We start from the raw sequence: 22,759 nt of genomic DNA on the forward strand, positions 1-22,759 counted from the left end.
GTTTCACCCTGACCGCATGTTCTCTTCCATTGAAATCAATTTGCCATCATTCAAGACCAATTTCACCACCAGATCATTCAACTCTCCCAGACAGGTCTCCTCTGCCTTCTATGGATGTTCCACGTGATACAAAAGAAAGAAGGATATGCATTTATGTAGCACCTCTCAGCACCTCAGGTTACCCCAAGCATTTTACAGCCAGTGAAATACTTTTTGAAGTGTAGTCACTGTTGCAATATAGGAAACATGACAGCCAATGAATGCACAGCAAGCTCCCACACACAGCAATCAATAATGGCCAGATAATCTGTTTTAGTGATGTTTATTGAGGGAGAAATATTGGCCAGGACATGGGGATAAGTCTCCTGCTCTTCTTCAAAATATTGCAATAGGACATGAATTTAGACAGTCAGAATCCTGTTTGCTGTGGACAAAGACAACAGAACAACTCTGACTATTGCAGCAATTGACACAAGATTGGAAATCTGATTCAAAGAGGTTACAAGATAACTGAGAATGGCAACAGGGCATAAAAATCACAGTTGCTGAATGTGTGTTCAAGTAAGATTGAAGGTGATGCATGTTGTTGGGACATAGTAACAGAGGTTTCACTGTGCATTTAACTGCATCTTACAGTACCTTATATGTGTTCAATTTTTGTTTAAAGGTTGTGGGCATCACTGACAAAGACAGCAATTATTCCCCATCCATAATTACCCTTGAGAAGGTGGTGGTGAACTGCCTTCTTGAACCACTGCTGTCCATGTGGTGTCAGTTCACCATATTGCTGTTAGGGAGGGATTTCAGAATTTTGTTCCAGCAACAGTGAAGGAATGACAATATATTTCCAAGTCAGAATGGTGTAACTTGGAGGGGAACTTGTAAGCATCTGCTGCCCTTGTCCTTCCAAATGGTAGTGGCTGTGGGTTTGGAAGGTGCTCTGTAAGGAGCCTTGGTGAGTTTCTGCAGTGCATCTTGTAAACTGTATACTCTGCTGCCACTGTGTCAGTGGTGGAGGGAGTGAATGTTTGTGGATGGGGTGCCAATCGAACGGGTTGCTTTGTCCTGGATGGTGTCAAGCTTCTTAAGCATTGATGGAACTGCACTCATCCAGGAAAGTGGAGAGTATTCCATCACAGTGTTGACATTTTTTAAAGTTAATTCATGGGATGCGTGCGTCACTGGGTAGGCCAGTATTTATTGCCCATCCCTAATTGCCCTTGAAAGTGGTGGTGAGCTGCATTCTGGAACCGCTGCAGTCCCTGTGGTGTAGGTACATCCACAGTGCTGTGGGGAGTTCCAGGATTTTGACCCAACCACAGTGAAGGAATGGCGATATATTCCCAAGTCAGGATGGTGAGTGACTTGAAGGGGAATTTCCAGGTGATGGTGTTCCAATGTGTCTGTTGCCCTCGTCCTTCTAGATGGTAGAGGTCATGGGTTTGGAAGGTTCTGACTAAGGAGGCTTGGTGAGTTCCTGTAGTGCATCTTGTAGATGGTACACACCGCTGCTACTGTGCATTGGTGGTGGAGGGAGTGAATGTTTGTGGATGTGGTGCCAATCAAGTGAGCTGTTTTGTCTTGGATGGCGTCAAGCTTCTTGAGTGTTGTTGGAGCTGCACTCATCCAGGCAAGTGGTGCATCTTGTAGATTGCACACACTGCTTCTGCTGTGCATCGGTGGTGGACAATAATGGATGGGGAATAATTGATGTCCTTGACAGTGATGCCCACATCCTTTGAACAAATAATAAACATGTGTAAGATAAGGTAAGATGTGGTTAGATGCAAAGTGAAACTTTTGTCACCTTGCCCCTACAGAAAGATTCCATCACACCCCTGACTTGTGCCTTGTAGATGGTGGACAGGGGAGACAGGAGGTAAGTCACTCACCACAAGAATTCTCAGCCTCTGACCTGCTCTTGAAGCCACAGTATTTATATGGATGGTCCAATTAAGTTTCTAGTCAATGGTGACCTCAGGATGTTGATAGTGGGGGATTCAGTGATGGTGATGCCATTGAATGTCAAGGGACGATGGTCAGATTCCCTTTTGTTTGAAATGGTCATTGCCTGGCACTTATGAGGTGCAAATGTTTACTTACCACTTATCACCCCAAGCCTGAATGTTGTCCAGGTCTCGCTGCATGTGGTCATGGGCTGCTTCAGTATCTGAGGAGTTGCAAATGAAACGGAACATTGTGCAATCATCAACAAACATCCTCAGTCTGACCTTAAGATGGAAGGAAGGTCATTGGTGAAGCAGCTGAAGATGGTTGGGCTGAGCACACAACCATGAGGAACCCTGCAATGATGTCCTGGAAATGGAATGATTGACCTCCAACAACTACAATCATCTTCCTTCGTGCTAGGTATGAATCAAACCAATGGGGAGTTTCCCATGGTTCCCACTGGCCCCAGTTTTACTAGGGCTCGTTAACTGCTATCAAGCAACATTTACTTACCAATAACCTGTTCACTGATGCTCAGTTGGGTTCTGTCAGGACCCCTCAGATTCAAACATCATTACAGCCTTGATCCAATATTGACAAATGAGCTGAATTCCTGAAGAGGTGAGATTGACTGCCCTTGACATCATAGCAGTATTTGACCAAGTGTGGCATCAAGGAGCATTAGTTAAACTGAAGTCAATGGGAATCAAGGGGAAAACTCTCCATTGGCTGAAGTCATACCTAGTACAAAGGAAAATGGTTGTAATTATTGGAAGCCAAACATTGCTGATGAATGAAAGTAAACTGATGGGACATTCATTGACTGGTTTGGATTTGTCCTGCTTTTTGTCAACATGACATATCTGGACAATTTTTCACATTGCTGGGTAGATGTCACTGTTGTAGCTGTACTGGAACAGCTCAGCTAGGGGCACAGCTAGTTCTGGAGCACAAGTCTTCAGTACAACAGCTGAAATGTTGTCAAGGCCAATAGCCTTTTCTGTATCCAGTGCCTTCAGCTGTTTATTGATATCACACGCAGTTAGCTGAAGAGGGCTGGGGACCTCAAGCAGAGGCCAAGGTGAATCACCTACTTGGCACTTCTGGCTGAAGCTGGTACTTCAGCCATGTCTTTTGAACTGATATACTGGACTCTGCTACATTGAACATGGGGTATTCATGGACCCTTCTCTTCCAAAGGTTGTTTAATTATCTACAGTGAATGCATATGGCAAGACTTTGATCTGATCTGTTGGTTATGGGATCGCTTAACTCTGTCTATCTCATGCTCCTTCCATTGTTTAGTTCGCAAGTAGTCCTGTGTTGTAGCTTCATGCAGTTGGCAATTCATTTTTAGGCATGCTGATGCTGCTCCTGGCATGCTCTTCTGCACTCTTCATTGAATTAGGGTTGATTCTCTGGCTTAATGGTAATGGTAGAGGGAGGAATCAGCAGACTATGAGGTTACAGATTATGGCTGAATACAATTCTGCTGCTGTTGATGACCTCCAGTGGCTCACGGATGCCCAGTTTTGAATTTGTGAAAATGTTTTGAATCTATCCCATTTAGAATGGTGGTAGTGCTAGACAATGTGATGGAGAATGTCCTCAGTGTGAAGATGGGACTTTGTCTCCACAAGAACTGTACACTGATCTTCTTCCTAACCCTGCATCTGCATTTGCATCTGTAACAAGTAGATTGCTGAGGATGAGCTCAAGTAGGTTTTCCTTTCTTGTTGGTTCTCTTACCAACTGCCACAGGTTCAGTCTGGCAGATTTATCCTTCAGTACTCAGCTAGCTCATTTAGTAATGGTGCTACCGAACCACTCTTAGTAATTGGCATTGAAGTCCTCCACCCAGAGTACATTGTGTATCATGCTACCCTCAGTGCTTCCTCCAAGAGGTGTTCAACGTGGAGGAGCACTGATCTGTCAGCTCGGGGTTGGGGGGACATGTAGGTGGTAATCAGCAGGAGGTTTTCTTACCCATGTTTTATCTGATGCCATGAGACTTCCTGGGATCTGGAGTGTGTGTTGAAGAGTCCCAGGGCCACTCCCTCCTGACTGTGCCATCACCTTTCATGGGTCTGTCCTGCCAGCTGGGCAGGACGTACCGAAGGATGGTGATGGAAGAGTCTGGGGCATTGGTTATAAGGTCTGATTCTGAGAGAATTCTGTTAGGTTGTTGTTCAACTAATCTGTGAAACAGCTCTCCCAATTTTTACATAAGTGCCCAGATGTTAGTGAGGTGAGCTATGCAGGGTCAACTGGGCTGGGTGTGCCTTTGGTGTATCTGATGTCTAGTTTGATGCTGAGTGGTCTGTTTGCTTTTATTCTTATTTGATGTTTTAGTAGCGAATTGATACAACTGAATAGCTTGCTGGGTCATTTCAGAGGGCACTTAATGGTCAACCCCATTGCTGTTGGTCTGGAGTCACATATCGGCCAAACCAGGAGAGAGGAACAAATTTTCTTCCCTAAAAGACATTAGTGAACCATTTGGGTTTTTACGACAATCTGGTAGTTATCATTACAGAGACGTTTTTAAAATTCCAGATTTATTTAATTATCTGAATTTAAATTCCCCAGCTGCCATGTGGGATTTGGACATATGTCTCTGGAGCATTAGTTCAGGGCTTTGGAATACTGGTGCTGTAACATAACCATTATGGTGCTTTTAATTGTCATGTGTCCAAGTTGTGGCTTCACAGGCCACCTATGATTCCCATGCCCTGACAATCTGGCCCTCAAACTAGCTGTATAAAATGCTTTGATATTTTCAATTTGCGTTTATTGTGTTTGAATTTGTGGCCCTAGAGATTTGAAATGGGTTGTTTTTTTCATGATATCTAAGTCCTGACTAGAATGATGTGATCCTTAAGTAACAAGTTAAGTTATGGATATTTTTATCTATAGATAGATATCTACAAACAAATGGGAACCTAAGTTTAAACTCCATATGTGGCTCCAAGTATAAAAAATGGGCCATTCTGCTATCCCCTATCTGAGTGTACTTAGATGTTCAAAAGCGAGGTCCATGCCCCAGAACGAACACTTCTTACCTTGCTGAGCACAAATTTGTGGGCAAAAGTCTCTTCGCTGTCTACACCATTAGGATGGGCAGCATCTTTTTTTTACAAAAGGTGCACTATCAAATGGTTTGAGCAGTTCTGTCCAATTGCAGAAGAGAATGACACTGTAGCAAGAGGGATTTGTTTTCAAGGAATAGAATTCAAAAATGTTATCTGAGGAAAAGTTTTTTTATGCAGCATGTTATTTTACTTCTGAGTGCAGGGTAATGGAAAACTGGATACACAGTTGATTTTCACCAGCTTAGAACTCTAGTGCACTGCTGCTCTCAGAGCTATGTAATATTCTGATTACAATAGGACAGCTGACAGCAACCTGCTCTCCATCCCTTAAGCAATTTCAAATTACTAGATTCAGGTTGCTTGAACAGCTTACAAAGTCAGTGACTGATACATAATGCTAAAATAAATTGATGGAAAAAGATTTGGAAGAACAACTATATCTTCATTGAAGGAAGTGTACCACAAAAGAACCTGGATTCAAAGCCAAGAAGGCAAAATCAAAAGGGAACTGGGTAGACAACTGGTAGAGAAGAGGGTGGACAAGTGTAAGATGTGGAATTCATGGAACTTTGACACCGATGGGCCACAATAGTCTCTATGTTCTGCCCAGTGCTATGTTCCATAGACAATATCTGGGATATGATTCATGTCGTGCAATAATTAATTAAATGAAATGTGCAGTGCAAAATCAGTCCCAATGTAGTCTATATATTTCTGTGTGGTTACTGTTATGAAGTCTCACTTAAAGGTAAATAACTTTAGTTAAAAGGTAAGGAAATGTCACAAATAAAATGAAAAAATTTTAATGTATTTCATACTTCTGTCCGTCCTCACAAACAATAGATTGTCATAGAGCTATAACCAACTAATTTGTTTGTTACATGCCACAAGAATGAAGAGCTGGTTAAATATCAAATGATCAGAACCATGTTATAACACAATCAAAATATATGCAAAGGTTTAAACTGTCTGACTTTAAATCATTGCTGTTCTTATTCACACTCTACTGCATATAAATAGTTGGAATATATTTTGCTGTCTTCAGTTAAAAACAAATGACTTTGCTAAGCTGCAAGCCTCTCTTCTCCTTGAGACAGTCACACAAAGGAAGCCAGGTGGGCTGTGTTGCAATCCCTTCTCGAGGGCAATTAGGGATGAGCAACAAATGCTGGGCTAGCCAGCGATGCCTTAGTGTAGCTAGTAAAGCACACCAACAGGCATAGCCTGATCCTTCACATTGGCTGATGAGCTAAACTAAATGAGCACATCATCAGCTTTGTCTAATGTAGAAAGGAGACATCAGCATTCCAAGTACATGACATCCAGAACTATGGAAGATATGAATGATCCTATCAAGAAGTTAATGGCTCTGAGGTGGGCACTAACCAGATTTGCGACACATCCAGGGAACTCTCCTGATGAATCTGGCTTGTGCCAGTCACCTCGGAAAAATTGGGAACTTACCAAGTATCATCCCATAGTTGGCAATGTAACCTAGCCGCAAAAATGTTCTTGAAGAAGGGACTGGTGCAGCCTGTATCTAATCCTCGACAGGAGGAAAGAATCTGAAGAAAATGAAGCAATGGCAATTGCCCCTGACTTCATGGCACAGATATCCCCTTTCCCAATGGCAGGTTAAATCTGGTGCCAAATCAAGGGACTCTCCAAACAAGGAACCGGCGTGAGTGAGCAAGCAGGATAAGTAGCCAATCACATTGAAGTATTCTCATTGTAGCAAACTAGGAAGCTACAAGCATTTTATCCTGCATTTTTAATTTAGATTTTGAGAAAGCAGACTAAATGATTATGATGGAAGCTAAAATATCAATATAAACAAACTTTAAAAATATATTTTAAAACTATCATAAAGGAGAAATTTGATATTCCATAAATATGAAATTAGCTTTTCAGGGACAATGAGGGCGTTTAGCAGAGATTATGCAGTTAGTGCACTGTTAAAACTCATTCAACAAGTTGTAACTGTTTCAAGGGCTTTTACAGTGAGACTAACAGCATAAAAGTAGAAGTTCTAATCAATTCACTGAATGCTTAGAATTACACTCTGTTGGGGGAAGAGGCCTCAACAGCGCACCTTCTGGTGTGTAAAATCACTAAAAGCAACTTTGGAATCTCCATGTTATTCTGCACATGTGCAGCCTCCTGGGACTGAATTTTACCTTTGACGGGTGCACACAATCAGCGGGCCCAGGAAGGGTCAGGAAACAGACCCCTGACCGCGATTGGCCCCCGACCGTGATTTCATGCTGGCTGGCCAAGTAACGGCCAGCCAGCGTGAAACGCATGCTGAAAAGCTCAGTGCTGCCAGGCTGGGGGCAGGAAGAGGGTGGGTGATGATGTTTCCATAGGCGTGGGTGAGTGCTGAGAGAAAGCTCCCCGGAGAAAGCCCCTGGAGGCAGACAGCTGCCTCAGGGAGTTGCAGACCTGAAAATGCTCAAATATATGTTTAAAATGCTGCAAATAAATGTCCATGCATCACAATCACCTGAAAATAAAGCTGATAAAAATGCTGCCCACAGATAATTATTTTTATTTTATTTCATAAGGGAAATTTCATCCTGCTCTTAGATGATGTTTGATGAAAAATGCAAAGGCCGTCCATAAGGTTGGATGGGGCATGAAAAATCAGACACAATTTTGCCGTTAATGGGCTTAATTGGCCTCTTAATTGTCAGCGGGCACGCTTCCAACTTTTGCGTGTGCCCGCCAAGTGAAATATTGTGCGAGTGTGCAATGACGCCAGGATGCTTGTCCAATGTCTTCTCGCGCGATTTTACACCCGATCGGGTTGGTTGCATGCCCACCCATGTAAAATGCTGCCCCTGAAGTTTCAGTGGAATAATGACGGCGAACACTGACAGTTTCCCTACCATCACCACGCCAAATCCAGGCCATTTTTTCTTTTTTTTTTTAAACTCCTTCCTTTCCTGAAGCCGGTGATTTTTTTTTCGCTGTGGATACCAGCTACTTTTTCAAGCTCTCTTTGTTGGAGTGTTGGCAGCTTATTTGACTGGTGGGGAAACAGAAGTTAGCCTGATCATGTACCTTCTCTCTCCTCAGTGTCTACACCAGCATGCTTCCCAGCAGGAATAGGAACACTGGCTGATTTTTTCCCACTCCCCATTGTAGAGCACAGAGATTAATTGCAGCTGGCCTTAAACTTCTGTCACAGCTGCAATACAGTTGATCCAGCAAAGCCAGGAGATCAAAACTGGAACCTATGGTGCAGTATTCCAACAGTAGACATTAGGGGAGGGAAAATGTAGGTTTTGTTTGAAGATCCAACCTACCCTCAGGTCAACTTCACTCTACAAGGCAGCCCATTACTCAGCATCCCATTATTCAGCTATTATAGAAGAACTCTTGCCATCTACTGCCTCTGGAAGCAATATAACCTTAAAAGATGCTCGCATTGAGAAAACACAACTTTATATAGCAAAGTACATAAATATGTTTTTAAAAAGATGACATCTCATTATCTAGCATGTTCAAGTTGTAGAGCTTGCTGTTCTCTGTAATGCGCTGCAGTTGTTTGTCGAGAAGACAAGTTCCTGAAAAAGAAATAAAAATGTTTAAGTGTCAAATAATATTGCTGTCCCAAAAACTGCTGCAAATATGTTAATTTAACAAGGGTCAGAATAGGATGCAGTTCCGTTCTGCAAGGATCAATTAAATACGCTGTTGTAAATAGTTCCACAACTGTTCCAGTTAATTAGGAATAAGAGTTATCTTTCATTGTTGGCATGGGTTTAAGTCACCCTGGGTACACAAGAACCCAACCATCAATAGGACAAATGCTTTGAGAATAAATTAGTCCTCTTATGATCCCAGCAGGAGGCTTCATTTAAAGAAAGTGAGGTCAGAGAATTGGCACTCCACTGCTGTAGTCCATCTCTCATTCATGCTTCTTTGGAGCACAGTTGCCCACCTGAGACACTGACTTTACCCATTGGTACAGTGTAAGGTCTGCAAGTTTCTAAACGTGTTGCATGACTTGCTACCAGCATAATGCAACTTCCCTAAAAAGGTACTGGAAGCAAAATTCCATCTTCTGAATTAAACTCGACAATAATCAGTTTAAGAAATCATTTGCCAATCACTGTCAATTTGCTAAGAGAATTATGGATAAAGTTCAAGCCCCTCGAGAGCCTACCAAACCCAGACAGTTGAATGATGAGCAACTCAAGTTTGGACTATGAAAATCAAAGGTTTGACTGATAAAATGTAATAGATTCCAAAAATATACAATGGGTTGCAAAGAATAAGGGCCACACGCACCCAAAGCATGTCCAGAAAGATTGTCTGAATGAAGTTTGAAGCTGGTATATTGAGAAAAGAAGATGTAATGAGAAGCTTAACTACATACCGCCTTACATGGCACAACCATGATGATGTACAAGCGTCTGATTAACCGTACTGTAGGCTGCAGCATATCCTGGCAGTGCCGATCAGTCATTTTCTCCAGAGCATGTAGATAATTCCGCATTTTAGACATCACGCAGGAATTCTGTGAACGCATACATGTATGGTAAACGTCAGCAGGCAACACTTAATTACTGTATAAAAAATGTCCCCTTCATAACTCGTCCAGCAGTATAAACTGCAGTCATCAAACTATCAACTTTGTATCCTTAGAGTGACCGAAGTTCCCGATACATTTAGAATGATGTCTGCAATTTAAACAGTGTGCTTTACTTGTTAATGCCAACATGTCAAATGCACAATTTCCATAATATTATTGAAAATAAGCATTAATTTGAAAATCTGAAATTACTCCATGATATGCCCAAAGTCCATTTCTATGATAATTCTTTACACAAAAATTGAGGTTCACCTAAAATAATCCCTGGCCTCATATTATTTTCACCTATTTTCTGGAACTATTCCTTTTGGTGATCCCTTATTTCAGCAAAAACAAATGGTAAGAAAGTAAGAAAGCCTACACAGCTTTAGGTTCCAACATTATCATGGTTAAATACAAACCTGGCCCCAAAAAACTCATTAGGAGCTAGTTGAAAGGTTAAATCAGTGTGAATTTGATTGGCCTGGAGTCTGTACTTGTTAAAAATTGGACTTTTAGTCAGTTGGAAGAGACGGTAAAACAGTAAAGGATTTTCCCTTTCGAAACAGCAACTCACCTTCGATTGCAAGAAAAATTACGATCTGATTGTAAATAAACACGGAGAAGCAAGACAATGAAAATGTCAATCACAGCAACAATCCCATCTCACAAAAATCATTTTTAAAATGTTTCCACTACACTAATAAATTAACTTATACACTGTGCAGGTAATGAAAAGGGTGAAATGGCACAATTCAACATTGATGAACATACTTGATTTGAAAGTCCTGCGTCCTAAATCTGAATGAAGCCGTTAATCTCTATTACTTCATTACAATAGCAATTTCCTTTAAGCATGTAGCACATTCGTCATCAATATGGTATAGTACCACTTCAATCCTGAATGTACAACCATTCCAAACAGTATCCATAATATTGTATCTTATTAATAAGAGGGAAATAAATATTTGACTTACATGGATATCTATGTGAAGGTTGGGCAGCTTAGCAATACAACGTTTCTTGAAGGGATTGGAGAAAAGGACAAAAATCAGTTTAGTTGAATGTGCTAAACTCCCCCACCCCATCCCCAATAACACAAAGACGAGATACAGACTCACTGTGAATTGTTCTGCTTGCAGGTTATCAATGCTGTTCTTGATTTCTTTTCTCATGCCCAGCATTCTCGAATAGCAGGTCGGAGGAGCTGCATTGGCAACCACTGCAGTAGCTAACAACAGGACCAAGTCCAAGTGCAAGTGCAACTGCATGGTAGAAGACAACTCGAATAACGGCTGACTAAAAGGGCAGTCCAGCCCAGGCATTAAATAGTCCAAGACTTACCCACCTGACCTACTTCTGGACAAATCACACCACACCAGGTGATGACTAATGGAATCAAAATATTTATGTTATTTCAAAAAACAGTCAATGAAATTCAGATGGAGTCAAGTTTTCTGAGGAATCCGGATGGTTTGCTTTAATAACTTTTAAACCTTGCCAATTACTTGTGCTTGGATACCTTAAATTCATCCTTTGAAATGCCTGCACAAAACATATACACACATAATCTTCTCTATCTTTAAAGCGCCGGAAGAATTTAGAAATTTCGGCTCAGAATTTTTGTCTAACCAAACGCTGTTTAACAAGAGAGCCCTGTCATTTTTGGGACAAATGGAATGTTCTTAGGTGCAATGTTTATTTAGAAATGTCCTAAATTTTACATCTCTAGCCTCTTAACAGTCAGGTTCTATTCCCAGATTGTAAACACCATTCCGTGCCAAACAAATACTTTCATTCAAGCACATTTTTTCCCATAAAAAAAATCTGTGGGTTTAATGCCTTTGCATTCAGGCTAAGCACATAACCACTGCATTGACATGGTCTTACAGCAGGAGATACATAGATCTGTGTTAGTTGCAGTTAACTAACATTTGATATGGATCAAAAGTTGAAGGTGGCAAGGTTGAGAAATAGGGCCCAGCATTCAATGAAAGCTGCTTTGTTCTACAGCTGAAAATAGAAAAGCTGAACAAGAGCAACTTATTAGAACACAAGAAATAAGAGCAGGAGTAGGCCATTCAGCCCATTAAGCCTCTCCACCATTCAGTAAGATCATGGCTGATCTGATGTGGCCTCAGCTCCACTTTCCGATCTGACCCCATAAACCTTGACTCCCTTGTCGATCAAAAATCTAACTCTGCCTTAAATGTACTCAATGACCTAGCATCCACTGCTCACTGGGAAAGAAAATTTCAAACACTAATGACCCTCAGAGATAAAATTCCTCCTCATCTCTGTTTTAAATGGGAGATCCTTTATTTTCAAACTGTATCCCCCAGTTCTAGATTTCCCCATGGGGGAAACATCCTCTCAGCATCTACCCTGTCAAGCTCCCTCAGAATCTTATATGTTTCAATAAGGTCACCTCTCATTCTCCTAAAGTCCACTGAGCATAGGACCAACCTGCTCAACCTTTCCTCAAAACATAACCCTTTAATCCCAGAAATCAACCTAGCGCGTCCAATGCAAGTATATTCCTGTGTAAATAAGGAGAGCTAAAATGTACGCAGTACTCTAGATGTGGTCACATCAACATCCTGTGCAGTTGGAGCAAGACTTTGCTGCTTTTATAATCCATTACCCTTGCAATGAAGACCAACATTCCATTTGCCTATCTAATTACTTGCTGTACCTGCATGTTAACTTATTGTGATTCATGTACACCCAGATCCCTCTGTGCTGCAGCATTCTCCAGTCTCTCTCCATTTAAATAATATTACACTTTTATATTCTTTCTACTAAAGTGGATAACCTCACACTTTGCACACATTATACTACAGCCACCAATTTTTTGCTCACTCACAGAACCTGTCTATATCCCTTTGCAGGCTCATTGGCCTAGATATTCTGGTCAGCAGCTATGCTGGGAGCATGGCCACTGCCAGCCAAGTTTTATCTGACCCGATAGAACTGCCCAATTTCAGCCTTGTCTTTGGCTGAAGCAGAATGGGCAGTGCAGCCTTTCCAGGGTAAGTCCAGCAAGTGTAGGAAAGTCAAGGGAAGGAGAGGCCACATTTCCTCCCAGCCCCTTTTTACAACTGTAGCTGCTATATTCAGGCAAACATTTAAAGATCAAATATTTTAATAAATGAGTGTATGAGTGACTGATTGGGTGAATGGGTAAGTGAATGGTTGGTGATTTGGTGGGTATTGGTGATTAAGGAGTAGTTGATGGGTAGCTGAGTGGTCAGTGGGATAGATAGGTCAGGTGGTGGAGGGTATGGGTGGTCAGGTGGTTGGGAGAGTAGTCAGGTCGGGATGGGGGGTAGTCAGGTGGCCATGAGCTGGTTAGCAGGGGGTGGGCTGCAGTTGGGTGGTCAAGGGGGTAGTCAGGTTGGGTTGGGGGGAAAAGTGGGTGGTTGGGGAGGTAGTCTGGTTGGAGGCATAGTTGGGTAGTCAGGGGATTGACTGGGGAAGTTAATTAGTTTTAATGTCTTGTCAATTATATTGTTAAGATTAAGTGAAATAGGTGATCGGTATTAATTGTCTTTGAGCACATATAAATTGGGGATTCTTAATGACCAGTGGGCACTGTGGGGGCTGAGGTGCATCATCACCCTGGGAATGATAGTTTGGTTTAATTAGTTAAGTTTCCTTTGATGTTTTGATTTTTGTTACAGTGCCCAATCAGGGGCTGTCATTCCCTCTCATTTATTGATTTTTGTTTAATTTATTGATTTTTCTTTTACTAAAAGTGTATAAATTGGGGATTGCTGGTTGAGTGGGAGGAAAGCTGTGAGGCTGAACAAGTCAATAAACTCTGTCTGTAAAAAGCTCTGTGTCTTGGTTTTTGGCTTCACCAACCTGCTTGGGTCCTATTAACAGTTGGTTGAGAGGGTGGTCAGGGAGTAGTCAGGTTGGGTTGGGATGATAGTCACATGGTTGGGGAGGTTGTTGGGTCAAGGTCAGGGGCATGATTGGACAGAGTAGTAGTTAGGTGATTGGGTGGGGTCAGTAGGGTTGTTCATTTGATTTACCCTGAATAACCACCGAGTTAGCCAGGTATTAAACTGTTTAACATTTCCAAGGCAAGTCCTTCTTATCTGGCCCAAGTTTCTATCCTGAGTTCAGGTTTGGAAACATTCGCAGAGGGTCCCAGACAGCAGGGAATAAGCTCATCAAAAGTTTAAACTTCCTGGGCAATTTGTGTGTATGTCTGTGCATTAGGACTTCCACATGGCCCTGACCCGCATCTTCTAACATAGATCCCGTCCCTGACAATCCAGAGACAGGAGGATTTGGGCCTGTGTCCACCTCACAACTTTCTTTCTTATTTAACTTCGTACTATCAACACAATAGGCCACAATAAACTCTGTTCCTTCATCCAGGCCATTGATATAGATTGTAAACAATTGAGGCCCCAGCAATGATCCCTTTGGCACTCCATGTGTTACAATTTGACAACCTGAAAATTATCCATTTATCCTGTTTCCTGTTAGTTAGCTAATCCTCCATGGATGCTAATATCTTAACCCCAACAGCATGGCCTCTTAATCTGAGTAATAACCTTTTATGATGCACCTTATTGAATGCCTTTTGGAAATCTAAATACACTACATCAATGGGTCCACTTTATCTAGCCTGCTTGCTACATGCTCAAAGAACTCAAATAAATTTGTCAAACATTATTTCCCTTTCATAAAAGCATATTGACCCTGCTTGTTTGTATTATGATTTTATAAATATACTGCTGCTATTTCCTTCATTACAGATTCCAGCATTTTCCCAATGATAGATGGTTGGCTGATTGGCCTATAGCTTCCTATTTCTTTCTCCCTCATTTATTGAGTAGGGGCATTACATTTCTGGTTTTCAAATCCACTGGGAGCATTCCAGATGTTGGGAAATTTTGGAAGATTACTACCAATGCATCCACTATCTCTGCAGCCACTTTTTAAAAAAATCCTTGGATACAGACCATCAAGTCCAAGGGACTTGTCAACCTTTAGTCCCTTAGTTTTTCTAGTACTTTTTCTCTAGTGGCAGTGATTGTTTTAAGTTCTCCCTCCCTTTAGCCCCTTAATTATCTGCTCTTATTGAAATGCTTTTTGTGTTTTCTACTGTGAAGACAGTTACAAAATATTTGTTCAACGTCTCTGCCATTTTCTTGTTTCCCATTATAATCCCTATCTCATCCTCTAAGGGATCAACACTCACTTGAGCTACTCTCTTCCTTTTTGTATACTTGTAGAAGCTCTTACTGTCTGTTTTTATATTTCTCTCAAATTTTAATTTCTCCCTCTTTATTTTTTTTTTAGTCATCCTTTGCTGGCTTTTAAAATTTCCCCACTGGCTACCTCTAACCTTTGCAGCATTATACACATTTTCTTTCAATCTGATACCACTGATAAAGTTCTTAGTTAGTCATGTTCATCCTTCTCATAAAAAATTACTTTCTCAATATATTTGTTGAGAGTTATGAAATCTCTCCTTAAATGTTATTAACTGCTTATCTACTGTAAGACAGTACTTACCTAACAGTCCACTTTAGCTAACCCTATCTTCAAACCTTTAATTGCCTTTGCATAAGCTTAAGACACTGATTTTAGACTCAAGAATTCATTCTTGAACTGAATGTGAAATTCTCTAGTGGTATGATCACTTTTCCCTAGAGGATCCTTTACGATGAAATCATTAATTAATTCTGTCTCATTGCACATTACCAAATCCAAAATGGCCAGGTATCTGGTTGGTCCTACAATGTATTCTAAGAAAATGTCCCGAACGCATTCTGAGAACTTCTCCTGAAGGCTAGCTTTGCAAATTTGATTTGTTGAATCCATCCAAAGATTAAAATCTCCCATGATTATTGTTCATGGGATGTGGGCATTGCTGGCTAGACCAGAATTTATTGCCCACTCCTAATTGCCTTTGAGAAGGTGGTGATAAGCTGCCTTCTTGAACCACTGCAGTCCATGTGGTGTAGGTACAGTGCTGTTAGGGAGGGAGTTTCAGACTTTTGACCCAGCGACAGTGAAGGAAGGGTGATATAGTTTCAAGCCAGTGTGGTGTATGGCTTGGAGGGGAACTTGCAGGTGGTGATGTTCCCATCTATCTGCTGCCCTCATCCTTCTAGGTAGCAGAGATCGTGGGTTTGGAAGGTGCTGTCGAAGAAGCCTTGGTGAGCTGCTGCACTTTGTACTGTGCATAAATTGTTGAAGGGGTAGTACTTTTCTTCCAATCTCCTATTATTTCTTGATTTATCCTCTGTCCTACAATGTAGTTACTGTTAGGGGGTCTATAGACTACTCCCAGCAATGACTTCTCTCCCTTGTTATTTCTTATCTCCACCCAAACTAATTCTATATCTTGGTCTTCAAGCCAAGATTATTCTTACTGTGTATTGATCTCATCTTTTATTAACAGAGTTACCAGAACTCTGTTTCTATCCTTCTTAAATGTCAAACATCTTGTTACAAATGCTAAATGCATTCAGATAAAGAGCTTTTAATTTTGCCTTTTTACCATTTTTCCCTACTCTGACCCCACTGGTTGGTGCACTGTTATGTTTGTATGCTTCGTCCCTTCCTGTCACACTCTGGTTATCATTATCCGCACCCCTACTCTGCACGATTGCCCTATTCTTTCTCTTTAGCTTCCCCTCGCCTGAACCCTCTCCCACAATATTTAGGTTAAAGCCCCTCTACAGCCCCAGTTATTTGATTCACCAGGATACTGATCCCTAACAAAAACAAAAACAGAATTACCTGGAAAAACTCAGCAGGTCTGGCAGCATTGGCTAAGCTGTTCAAGTGAAGCCCTTCCCAAAGTTGAGTTCCCTCTTTCCCCAGGACTGGTGCCAGTGTCTGATGAATTTCTCACACACAAGTCTTTGATCCATGCATTAAACTCTGATTTTATTTACCCTACGCCAATTTGCTCGTGGCTCAGGTAGTAATCCAGAAATTATTACCTTTGCGGTTCTGCTTTTTAATTTAGCCCCTAGCTGCTCATACTTATGAGAACCACTTTCTTAGTACTAATTTTGTCATTGGTCACCACATGAACCATGACAAATGGATCCTTCCCAACACAGCCTTCGGGACTCATGCTCTCAGCTGTACGGAATGTACCTATCCCTCTAACTATCTTGTCCCCAAACATGACTACATTCCTTTTTACTCTCCCAACTTGAATGCAGGGGGGCACCATGGTGCATGGTTAGTTTGCTCATCCTCCCTGCAGTCCCTGCTCTCATTCACTCAGGCTACAAGAACCTTATACCTGTTGGATGACTGCAAGGGGTGAGGCTCCTCCAGTGCTACCTTCTGGACCCCCATACTTACTTCACTCTTGGTCACACCCTCCAAATCTGAAGTACTTAAGCCAAGGGGTGTGACTGCCTGTATCCAAAGCTTGGAATCCAGCTCATCGACTGGGAGTCAAAGTTCCTAGAGCTGCAGGCATGGTTGCTGTGGATCACACTAGTGTTCACCAACTTCTAACATGCTACAGCTGCAACACACCACTTACACTGCATCTCTTGCATTTCAATTAACTAATTAGGTTTCAAGTTTTGAAATATCACTCAATGTAAGGAGTTCAGTACACATTTAATACAGTACTTTTCCTATTCCTAATTAAAACTATGGCCCTAGTTTTTTGGGGGGGAAACTATATAATTAACCAACTAATCATCTAACTGTTAACTTAATTAATGCCTCTAGACCTCAGCTTTCAGATCTTGCTGTATTTTGCTTCCTTTCTCAGATCACTCCTTGTTTTCTAAAAGACCAGAGGAACACCTCTTCCCTCACTGCGTCGAATTCTCTCACCCACCAAGTTCCTGTGATAAGTACTCTGTGGAAGCAGTACTTTGTCAAGTAGCAGGACTCTATGCTACTTAGACAAAAAATGAATTGAGTTGTGCAACTATATAGTTACATGGGTAATTATAGAAGCCATTTTGGACACATCAAGGTCTCAGACAGCAGTGAGATAAATAACAAGGTAATCTACCTTTTGAGGTGTTGATTGGAAAGTAGCTTGGCCAGGTTACCAGGCGAATTCCCTACACTTCTTCAAACTGTAAAGTTGGACATTTAATATTCACTTGAAGCATAAGACCAGTTTAATGTTCTATCTGAATGAAGGGACCTTTAACTCCCTCAGTACTACATTGAAGTGTCAGCTAGATTTTGTCTTCAAGCTCTGGTGGGTAATTACCTTGCACAGCTCTAACCCTTTGACGTTCCCCTCAACCAAACCTGCTAATAAAGAAGCAATTGGCTATTTATTGCATAGCTATTTGAGGGGCCTTGATATGTCCTGGCTTGATCCCACCAAGTCAGGCAAGTAATTGCTGCTGTAGATGCAGACTTCAACTAGTGGAGCCAGCTGTGGTTCAAAGGATATGGCAATACACACACTCACTTTATTATGTTCACCGTGGATTAGTAGTAGTTTCCACTGCCTGTTGTGGAGCAAGGGCTCAAACTCAAACTTATCCAGTTGCGGGGAAGGTAGATGAAAATGTGTTTGGGTTCAATATTATATAGCTGATGACAGGGAACCATTAACAATTTTGGCTAACATTAGGGCCAAGTCTGGTCAGCAGTTTAATGGGTCAAGAGAGCAGAAGGTGAGTCTCATGAACAAGATGAGAATGGAGAGTTCATGAAGGGCAATAAGAGAGAAACTAAAGAAAGATACTAGTTCAGAGCTAGGACAGGGAGAACCATTAGTGAAGTTTGGTGAGCAAGGAGAAGGGAGGGATGGGGAGAGGCAACCAAACAGATGGTCTCAATCAAAGAAATCCATGAATTTTGCAGTGGAATAGCTAAGCAACCTTTTAGCATTTAACATTAAATCTAATTTTTTTGTATGAGGTGACATTGAGGACAATGATTCTATTGGACTTAATTTCTTGAACTTTCCAATATATAAAAAAATTCTCAGGATGTGAGCATTGCTAACAAGACCAGCATTTACTGCACATCTTTTGTCAAATTGATTGTTACTCTCGCACTTCTGTTGTTGGGGTTTTCTGCAATGATGAAGGAGTGATGGTGTGGGATTTTTTTAAGGAAATTTGGAGGTGATTGTGTTTCCATAAACCTGTTGATCTTGTCTAAGTGACAGAGGTCACAGGTTTGGGAAGTGCTGTTATAAGAAGGCTTGGTGAATAGTTGCAGTGCATCCTATGGATAGGGCATTCCGCAGCCATATGCCCATGGTGCAGGGAGTAGTTGTTTAAGGTACTGGATGGGAGGCTAATCATTCAGACTGCTCTGTTCAGGATGGGGCTGAGCTTCAAGTGTTGCATCTGTATCCCATCCAGGCAAGTGAAAAATATTTCATCACATTGGTGACTATGTCTTGTAGTTTATGCTGAGGCTTTTGGGATTCAAGGGGTGACCCAGTTGCCCCAAAATGGATAGATTCTGATCTGTTCTGGTAGCCATGTCATTTATGTAATTGGTCCAGTTGAGTCTAGAGAAATTGTTCAGTGTGAGAACAAGTTCAGCCAGACAGAGGAGAGTAGTGGTGGATGGGGATTGTTCGGGCCTCTAACACCTTATGTCACATCAACAATTTCCAGTTCCCTGACCCCAACTGCTTCACCATGGACGTCCAATCCCTCTACACCTCCATCTCCCACCAGGATGGTCTGAGGACCCTTAGCTTCTTCTTCGAACAGAGGCCCGAACAATCCCCATCCACCACTACTCTCCTTCGTCTGGCTGAACTTGTTCTCACACTGAACAATTTCTCCTTCAACTCCTCTCACTTCCTCCAAATAATAGGTGTGGCTATGGGTACCCGCATGGGCCCCAGCTATGCCTGTCTCTTTATGGGGTATGTGGAACATTCCTCGTTCCAGTCCTACTCTGGCCCCCTCCCACAACTCTTTCTCCAGTACATCGATGATTACTTTGGTGCTGCTTCATGCTCTCGTCGGGACTTGGAAAAATTTATTAATTTTGCTTCCAATCTCCACCCCTCCATCATTTTCACATGGTCCATCTCTGACACTTCCCTTCCCTTCCTTGACCTCTCTGTCTCAATTTCTGGTGATAGACTGTCCACCAATATCCATTACAAGCCTACTGACTCCCACAGCTACATCAACTACAGCTCCTCACACCCCGCTTCCTGTAAGGACTTCATCCCATTCTCAGTTCCTTCGCCTCCGTCACATCTGTTCTGATGATGCTACCTTCAAAAACAGTTCCTCTGACATGTCCTCCTTCTTCCATAACCGAGGTTTTCCACCCACGGTCGTTGACAGGGCCCTCAACCGTGTCCGGCCCAACTCCAGTGCATCCTTGTCCTCCCTCCCAGAAACATGATAGGGTCCCCCTTGTCCTCACTTATCACCCCACCAGCCTCCACATTCAAAGAATCATCCTCTGCCATTTCCACCAATGATGCCACTACCAAACACATCTTCCCTTCATCCCCCCCGCCGGCGGCATTCCGTAGGGATTGTTTCCTCCGTGACACCCTGGTCCACTCCTCCATCACACCCTACTCCTCAACCCCCACCAACAGCACCTTCCCATGCAAACGCCAAATATGCAACACTTGCCCCTTCACTTCCTCTCTCCTCACCATCCAAGGGCCCAAACACTCCTTTCAAGTGAAGCAGCATTTCACTTGCATTTCCCCCAACTTAGTCTACTGCATTTGCTGCTCCCAATGCGGTCTCCTCTACATTGGAGAGACCAAACACAGACTGGGTGACCGCTTTGCAGAACACCTTCGGTCTGTCCGCCAGAATGACCCAGACCTCCCTGTCGCTTGCCATTTTAACACTCCACCCTACTCTCTTGCCCACATGTCTGTCCTTGGCTTGCTGCATTGTTCCAGTGAAGCCCAACGCAAACTGGAGAAACAACACCTCATCTTCCGACTAGGCACTTTACAGCCTCCGGACTGAATATTGAGTTCAACAACTTTAGATTGTGAACTCCCTCCTCCATCCCCACCCACTTTCTGTTTCTTCCCCCTTCTTTTTGTTTTTTTCCAATAATTTATATAGAGTTTTCTTTTCCCACCTATTTCCATTATTTTTAAATCCATACCTTTATGCCCTTTTAGTCTTATTTCACCCCACCCCCTCTAGAGCTATCTGTACCTTGCGTGTCCTGCTATCCATTCTTAATTAGCACATTCTTTTAGATAATATCACCACCTTCAACACCTCTTTGTTCTTTTGTCTGTGACATCTTTTGGTTATCTGCTCCAATCACTGCTTGATTGTCCCAAAACCACCCCCCCCAACTTCTCCTCCCACACACCCCCCACCTTAAACCCGCTTATATTTCACCCCTCTCCTATTTTTACTTAGTTCTGATGAAGGGTCATGAGGACTCGAAATGTCAACTTTGTTCTTCTCCACCGATGCTGCCAGACCTGCTGCGTTTTTCCAGGTATTTCTGTTTTTGTTGAGAGGGAAATGCTGGCTCTCCCTTCATGCTCATTTCTGAGAATTTGCAGGGTCTCCCACTTTCAATATTTGTGGAAGATTCCCAGGACTGGATTAGCAATTGCAGGAATCCCCCACACAGTCGTTGGTTAACTCACAAAACAAAAACAGAATTACCTGGAAAAACTCAGCAGGTCTGGCAGCATCGGCAGAGAAGAAAAGAGTTGACGTTTCGAGTCATCATGACCCTTCAACAGAACTGAGTGAATATTAGGAGAGGGGTGAAATATAAGCTGGTTTAAGGTTGGGGGGTGGGGGGAGAGAAGTGTGGGGGGGTGTGGTTGTAGGGACAAGCAAACAGTGATAGGAGCATATAATCAAAAAATGTCACAGACAGAAGAACAAAGAGGTGTTGAAGTTGGTGATAATATCTAAACGAATGTGCTAATTAAGAATGGATGGCAGGACACTCAAGGTACAGCTCTAGTGGGGGTGGGGTGGAAAGGCTAACAGGGCATAAAAGATATAGATTTAAAAATAATGGAAATAGGTGGGAAAAGAAAAATCTATATAAATTATTGGAAAAAAAAGGAAGGGGGAAGAAACGGAAAGGTGGTGGGGATGGAGGAGGGAGTTCAAGACCTAAAGTTGTTGAATTCAATATTTAGTCCGGAAGGCTGTAAAATGCCTAGTTGGAAGATGAGGTGCTATTCCTCCAGTTTGCGTTGAGCTTCACTGGAACAATGCAGCAAGCCAAGGACAGACATATGGGCAAGAGAGCAGGGTGGAGTGTTAAAATGGCAAGCGACAAGGAGGTTTGGGTAATTCTTACGGACAGGCCGCAGGTGTTCTGCAAAGCGGTCGCCCAGTTTACGTTTGGTCTCTCCAATGTAGAGGAGACCACATTGGGAGCAACGAATGCAGTAGACTAAGTTGGAGAAATGCAAGTGAAATGCTGCTTCACTTGAAAGGAGTGGTGGGCCCTTGGACAGGAGAGAGGAAGTGAAGGGGCAGGTGTTGCATCTTTTGCGTGGGCATGGGGAGGTGCCATAGGTGGGGGTTGAGGAGTAGGGAGTGATGGAGGTGTGGACCATGGTGTCCCGGAGGGAACAGCCCTGTTTTACATGGTGGTGTCCGTGCTGTAATATGTTTTACTCTTTGTACCAGTAGATGTCACTTCAGAGTGCTGTTTCTTTGGCACTGAACGAAGGGGTGGAAAGAAACCTGAGTAATGGATGGGGAGAGAGAAAGAACGTCGTTAACACGGGCAACTCTTAGGAAAGCATTTTAGTTAGTATTTATTTTGAAAACTAGTAATTGTCAGTTACTTAATCAATTAAAGTTTAAGCTATAGTGTGGACGACTTTTTCAGCTTTTATACGAAGAGTTAAACTGAATTAAAAAGATTTATCCTTTTCGACAGAGCTCGACAATCAACATTTGTAAACATTCACGTAATTCTCAATGCTTGACTATCGACACTTTAACTTACTTCCGGTGGCCAGCCACATAAGTTTCAGACCTGCTGAGTTTTTCCAGGTATTTTTATTTTTGTTTGTTCTATTTATTTGTTACGCGCATTCCTGGCTTTTTCCTGTTGCATCAGTTAGTGTCTTTGAGTTGCTGTTTATGTTTCGAATTTCGATTCCATATTTTGTTTCTGTCTTTTTTTTTGCAACCCAGTTCCCTATTTGCAGCCGCGC

This window comes from Carcharodon carcharias, chromosome 8, assembly GCF_017639515.1.
Source record: "Carcharodon carcharias isolate sCarCar2 chromosome 8, sCarCar2.pri, whole genome shotgun sequence".
Lineage (NCBI taxonomy): Eukaryota > Metazoa > Chordata > Chondrichthyes > Lamniformes > Lamnidae > Carcharodon > Carcharodon carcharias.